A 7,379-nucleotide genomic window follows, 5' to 3' on the forward strand; every position below is an offset into this window, starting at 1 on the left:
CTTCCAAGTACTTTTTATGATACAACTTATGCATTTCTTGTTTTTTTAATGGTTTGTGGTCATTGTTACTTTGTTCCGTCTTCTTGTGTTAGGACAAAGACTCTAAAGCAGTACATTTTATTGTAGCCATAGGTTCTTCCTATACATAACATCCAACAACTGTCAGAGAATAACCACATTTTTATGAGTTCAGTAGAGACCTGGAAGGCACCTAAGATGATAAAGATTATATCAGCAAAAGAAGACTGCTTTGGACCACATGGTAGGCCACTTATTTACAATCATTAGGGTACATCGTTTGAAAGGCAATCTTTAGATTGGTTGAACAGGGTATGATGAATTTACATATAACCTAGCCGTTGATTGCATGTGACGGACTAAATTCATTTGTATGATATTATATTGGCACAGCCTAGGGCTATTACTTGCATATTTCCCAGTATTGTGCTGTGTGGAGTACAGGTTGACATATAACATAATTGTAGCTGGTTTTCAGCTAAATGTATATTGATTGACTAGGAGTATGCATTATTCCTGAACATGAAGCAAAGCTTTTCTGTATTAGCCCATAAAATGGGATTATGTGGGTTTGGGCAAGTTGCCTGTGTTTTGCAGCAGAACCACATTTTAGAGTTGTCCCTTCTCCATTAAAGTATAATATATTTGTTGAACCCAAGCAATATTAAGAAGTATTATCTGGCTTCAGTGTTTTCACAGTCCAGATGAAGTTGTTGGGTTGTTTTTATATGAAAGCATGCTGTAACATTTACGATTTTGTGTATAAATCCTGCATCTACATGTGCTCAGTTTCTGAGAGATGAACCCTGTGTGTGCAGCTCCACCAGTGATTGTGTTGTGTAGAACGGCTGGATTCTGCACATTCCTGATCATATATCCCCTGACATGGCAACTGAAAAGTGTGCTTCTGAATGTCACAAAATGTTTTTTGTGTGTATTTTTATACACGTATATATAAAATTATCATTCTTTAATGTCTAAGAATGATAATGCTCAGATACCCTGTTCTACTATTGAATCAAAGTGTCCTTCATCCCACTAAGTTTTATGGAAATTGCATTTTTAATCTAATTTTTAGATGGAAATCTAGAAACTAAAGCTCTGTGTTCAGAGTCATTTTAATAGCCAAGCTTTTGCCCTGACATGACCACATGACTGTTTGCACTAATATGATTGGATAGGGTCTTCAGTGACTTGTTATATGTATATGATGGTCGGCATATTTTAATGCATCACTAATGAAGCAGTAACTGACTAAGCAAATTTGCAAAGTACAGTATTTTAAACATCGTTATTTTTGTCAGTCAGAAGCTGTTTGCAGTGTCTGACATCGGTACATCCTGGAATCTTTCCAGTGGACTCCACCCAGTCTTTTGGCTCCTAAAGCCGGTTACACACTGTAGCGACCGGCAATCTGGACGATTTCCCTTGACCCTGATTGCTGGTACACACTACACGATTTGAAGAATGACGGAACAATATATCGATCCGTCCTTCATTAGCATAGATCAGGTAGCATTCCAAATTGTCCGGTTGGCCATTTACCATGGCCAACCGGACATGTGACCGTGGGAGAGTGCAAATCGCCAGTACACACTAGACAATGTAGATGAAATGTCGTTACAAAATGGCAAATCATAACAATAACGCTCCAGTGTGTACCCGGCTTAACGCCAACAAAGCATACTGTGAAGTATTGGTGTTTTGGTTCTTTTTCTCCAAATGATATTAAAGAAAAAGGCAGTAATATATTGTAGTAAGTCAGCTCTGTTGCAATATAGTCTTCACACCTGCAATGTTTGTCCATGTCCCCAGCAGCAGTATAGTTGGTGGCTGAGAAGGGGGGATACTGCATGGGTGCAGAGACTGTGCAAGAAGTTGTGATCTCCATTGCACGGTCGGTGTTTTCTGCTTTCTATTTTACCACATAAGTTTTTTGTTTCATTTTGGGAGTGCTGCTTTCAAATTGCTTTCATCCAAAGTACCGTGAGATGGTGCATCTTAGATAGGAGGGAGATGACGGCTGTGTGTTCAGCTTTGTGCCACTCTCTTCTGGTGTGCCTTACCTCAGTATCTTTTATATACCTTGTCCTTGAGTGTCCCCAAGAGACTGCATTCATAGGGTTTGGTATACTGTGTTATTAGGCTATTACTTTATTCCGTGGAATGATTGAGCACAAATTAAGGGGAAATTACCATAAAACTTTTAAAATTATATATACTGTTTTTAGGATCGTTGGCTTTGATCCGTTTTGTTTTTTTAGATATTTGTTGGCGATCTAGAAAAGTAAGGACATAGATGTGAGCATTAGCTTTTCTTCCCACTTTATATTTATTATGCGTCGTGTACTTAGGACAAACCAGAGTTCAAGATTCACTCTCTTGTGGTGTTGAAGGTTACTGACACTTCCGTAAAATGTCTAGTGTTCTCTATATGGGAATAGCAGATGAGTATAGTATGTCTTAGGGTGCATTTCCCCTATAAGATACAGTGTTGCGAGGAGATCCCCTGTTATTACGCTGTCCTGTCCTCTGCATCACTCACTGTCCATGCGTCTCTTGCTGTGGTGGATCAGTGGGAGATTTTTATGTATTGCATATCATTATGTGTACTACAGTGATTGCTGTTCATTTTAAAATTCATACTATTGTAATATCAAGTGTTTTGATGATCTGTTCATTACTTTAAATGGCTCTGCGGCTTTCAGGTGATCTGCTAATGATCCAAATATAACTCTTTCAGTATCTAACCATGAATTACCCATGATGGCATACACATAAGACATAGTTCTGTTGTATATTTGTACACGTCTCCTTTATGCTGCTTTCTACCCCAGCAACACCCCCTCTACCAGCATCAGGGTTGGTTATTGCACATCTGGATCATATGAGGTGGTGTCTTGTGCCAAAAGAATAGATTAGCTGCTTAAGTGCACAGTGTGTGAAATAAGACTGAACGCTATGAGATAACACTATATAGAATAAGCTCCTTTTATCATATGTACATTGTTTGGAGGAATACATTATCAATCAAATAAACCTCAGATAAATAGATTATTTTTTTCACAAGCAAATGACATTCTTATTAGATCATGACATATTTGATTATACAGATTTATTTTGCTATCATGAAATATTCATATATAATCAGATGTACAGGTTATTCTCAGATAATTTAAGCATATGTATGGAATTATCTCCATGATAATTACTGTAAACCTATAATAGTCTTATTTCATCTTGTGCAAGTGAAAATTTATTGTAAAAATCTTAGAGACTAAGGACTGAACACTGACTAGAAGGAATGCCAAGCACATTTCCCATAGGTCAGACCTGTAAAGTACAAGGGCAGCCGTTGGCTTAAGGTATTTTTAAAAGGTATGGCGTAGTGCCTGCCACCCTGTTCGATCAATGTCAGTGTCGTTTTTACATGGTGTTTAAGAGCAGTCGGTAAAATAAAATGTATTGGGCTAGACGCCACGATAAAGTTCTCCATAGTGCCCAAAAGAAATGATCGTAGCATGTTGGGTAACAAATCTCTAACTATATAGCCTAAGTAATTGTTTCTTCCTTAGTGAGATCTCAGCGTTACGTTTATGCTCTTACTGTAGTATGCAGTGTGTATAGTACTTGTTCAATATGGTTGTCTAATCTTGGTCTATAATATTCCTTTCTTTAGGTAGAGATAGTGCAACCAACCATATTATTATTATTATTATTATTTATTCAATTTGCGGGAATAAGGCTGTTTCCTTCACTGCTGTTCTTGCAGGTTAAAATACAAGTGCAATGTTCTCCTTGTAGATTGAGGCTTGATTGCTGTTATTTTTTATTACTTTTTTTTTTTAAAAGGAAAAATATATTTATGATTGTCCATTCATGTGGAAGGATACAGATGTGATTTTAAACAATACTCTTTGGACAAAGGGATTTTAATTTTGTTTTACATTGTTCCCTGTCAGTGGATGCTACCTGCAATTATTTGTGTTTTGCTCTGGAATAGAGATTGGACTTTAAAAGTCCGATTTATAGAAGTCAAAAGTGGCTTTTCCTGCAACTGTTTAATTTTTTAACTTGGATGAAAAAAAAAATGTCCTCTGATCGGGATCCAGTCTGAAGATCGACGATGTTTAGGTCAACCACTATAGGTCGACAGGGTTTCTAGGGCGACGTGCTAGGTCGACAGGTCAAAAGGTCAACATGAGTTTTTCACGTTTTTCTTTTTTTGAACTTTTTCATACTTTACCGTTCCAATCGTAGTCCACGTGGAATGTTATCTGTGCCGAGTGAAGCGAGCCATGCGAGGGGACACGGTGCACTAATTGGGCTTCCCTGTCACTGTACGGAGAAAACGACATCAAAAAACCATGAAAAACTCATGTCGACCTTTTGACCCGTCGACCTAGAAACCATGTTGACCTTCAGACCCTGTTGACCTATAGTGGTCAACCTAAACATTGTCGACCTAATGATCCACACACCCCTGATCAGCATATCTCCTGTTTATAGTGGGTGTGTGCACCCTGCACTGCTGGCCTGCTGGGACCTGTATTGAATAGCAGCTGCAATGCTATAGGTTACCACTCCTTGTTGTGGGGGACACATTTTATTCAAGGGGCTGTCTACTTTTTTCAGTATCATAAAGTTAAAATACCCAGTCTTTAATAAGGAGTCACCTCGGCCTATGAAGTATTTACAGTACCTGTTGAATAAATAATGCATACAGTATTCATACTTTTTTTTTAGTGTGGTCTAAGTCAGAATGTCACCTTTGGAAAGTTTTATTCTGTGCTATCCGCAGCTTTGTCATATTCAACAGTAGAAGCCATATGCAGTATGTTATTGACCACTGTTTGTCTACTTTCCATTGCTTCCTGTCCCCTAGTCATTTTCTAGTTTATCATGCAGAGCGTAGACTGGGTAATAGGTATATGTGAAAGAACCATGACATAGACCTGAGCCATGTAGTTCATTTTAGGGGATAGAGTTATTAAAGGGGCATGTCTGTGGAATAGACTCTTAATCTCCCGGAAGGTAAGAAGCATTGTTCTGTATTTGGGCTGGAGGAAACATGACAGTCCAGTCTTTATTCTATGGTGTTCATGTGTTATCCATAGAAATGTATTTTCTACTCCGATACAGTGTCAGGTATGTGGTTAAACTTGACCCACATTGGTTTTAAATGACTTCAACTCAACACTGTTCTTTATGTAACACTTTTATTTGGTTCACCTTTGCTTCTTGTCTTATAATCAGTTAAACTACACTCAAGAGTAGGGAACGTATAAAGATTTGTGCTGCTGCTGTAAGAACCATCCTTTCTACATACAAAGACGAATGCACACAATTTTACAATGTGTGTTCTGCGGAAGCCATTGATATGTGTCGTCCTTACAGTGTTTTGATTATTTACATATCGGTCATAAAATAGACAACTGTTCATATTACTTTATTGTCTACATCAATGTACACTTCCCAACAGATCAGCAAACGTATCTCTTACTGTGTTGTTTTTTTTCTTTAATACATTTACTGTCAGCAACAGTTATTTCTTCCAAATGTGTTCACAGATATATAGTGTGTAAAATATTTTTTTTTTCCAACATTGCTGGCTTTATAATCACAATTATGCAGCTGTCACCTATACACTGTGAAAGCAGTAGCTGAATGTGAATATTTATCAGGATGTAGCCTATCCATTAATTGGGAACCAGTGACCTCACTGAGGCCCAGTGAATCATGCATTTTCTTGTTTCCATTCATAAGAGCATAGCCCGTCGGCCAGCTGGTTCTCAGTAGACCTGCCAGGTTGCCTTTTCATGATGTACGAGGAGCAGGCCTGCTCACAGATTGGCTCCAGATTGAATAGGTGACAGTTGCACTCTAAAGGAACCTATGCTCAAAAATAGAACCGTTTTGTTGTACCATCTCTAAATGCCCTCTACATTGTGTCTATCGGAAAAGGTTAAGTAAAAATGGAACTTGTAAATTACTGTTCAATGGATATGTGAGAGGAGACATATATTTGTTTATTTCATTAAAGCATATGTGGAAACTGCATGTTTATGTAAATGTTCTAAAATACCAATATTATCTCGTCATCTCTGTATTATATGCTCTGTGTATAGAGGTATTTGTCATTCAGGTCTGCAAATCATTGCTAGTATTATTTCTGGTAGCAATGTTATAACGGGTTAATTTGGTGATTTATTCCCTTGTTAATTCGGATGTATTGCAGCATATTTTAATTTAGGTATTTGCAGGGAGTCCTGTTTTGATGGTATTCGTTGTTTGAAAGCACTTTCCATCATTTTAACTTAATGATGCACAGCAACAGACACCCTTGCCCCTCCACTAGACACCAAGATTATGGATTACAGTTCTGCAACATGACGTAAACAGTGTGTGTAATGTATGACCGCAGATGGTTAAACTCATATTTAATCTGCTTTATTTCTCTGAAATTGTCCAACACACATTTTTAGAAGTCAAATCAGAGCTTGGAAACTTGTCTGTATTTATTAAAATAAATCATTTTTATTGTTGAAATGTAGTATACATATTTTTATTTAGTAATTAATTTTTACCACTGAAAATTGCATTTATTAAGGTACTTCCAGATCAAAAAAAAGCTTTTATTATTAATCAAGTTTTGTACTGTGCGTCAATCCAAAATGTGTCATTTTTTTAACCAAATCTTTAATTAAAAATGATTTTTATTTGTTGCAATACATTTTTAAATTGCAAAATGTACTTTATGTGCTCAAATTGTCAATTTCTATGCAAATTTGAGCTTTTCACATCACAAAGCTGTAATGTTAAGCAAAGTATACTTAACTAGATTTTTCTCTCCCACACCTGTATAGTATATGTATTTTGTGGTTTTTGAGAATATAGGAAGTTTAGAATGTCCGAAGCATAAGTTTTAATGTGTATTTTTAAACAAATGTACGGCAATTCAGATACTTGGAGAAAAGGGTATTGCATTTCAATTTGTAAAAACAAAATCTTTTTAACGGTCATTAAAATGCTTTGTAAAATGCAAAACTGTAACTGGAGAAACTATGTTTAATAAATATCATAGATTTTCTGTATTATTAAACGATTTGCGTTTTCTCATGGCTGGGGGAGGGTTTGAAAATTGGATATGTAAGCGATTTCCAGCACAGACCATTGGGCTAATGTGGCCTTTAGGTTACAGGGCACACGTACCATTCCTCTGTGGGGGAGGCAGATCTGCTGATGGTTAATATTGTGCCCCTCTGGCCTTGTTAATGTAATACCAGTGCCCCTCACTTCCTGGTTCTTGTTTATTATTTTATTTTCTCTATCGTCCTAGTGGATGCTGGGGTTCCTGAAAG

At 37.0% G+C, this 7,379-nt stretch overlaps 1 protein-coding gene across 6 annotated transcripts in view; it reads left to right on the forward strand.

The window, feature by feature from the left end:
* The window catches only part of AFF4 (ALF transcription elongation factor 4), a 252,605-nt gene extending 245,485 nt beyond the window's left edge, over positions 1-7,120 (forward strand). For all 6 annotated transcript variants that reach the window (XM_063928161.1, XM_063928157.1, XM_063928159.1 and 3 more), the window contains one exon: positions 1-7,120. This exon is cut by the window's left edge and continues 711 nt beyond it. The gene's annotated coding sequence lies outside the window, so the exon portion shown is untranslated.
* The last annotated feature ends 259 nt before the right edge of the window (positions 7,121-7,379 follow it).

Source organism: Pseudophryne corroboree, chromosome 6 (assembly GCF_028390025.1).
Source record: "Pseudophryne corroboree isolate aPseCor3 chromosome 6, aPseCor3.hap2, whole genome shotgun sequence".
Lineage (NCBI taxonomy): Eukaryota > Metazoa > Chordata > Amphibia > Anura > Myobatrachidae > Pseudophryne > Pseudophryne corroboree.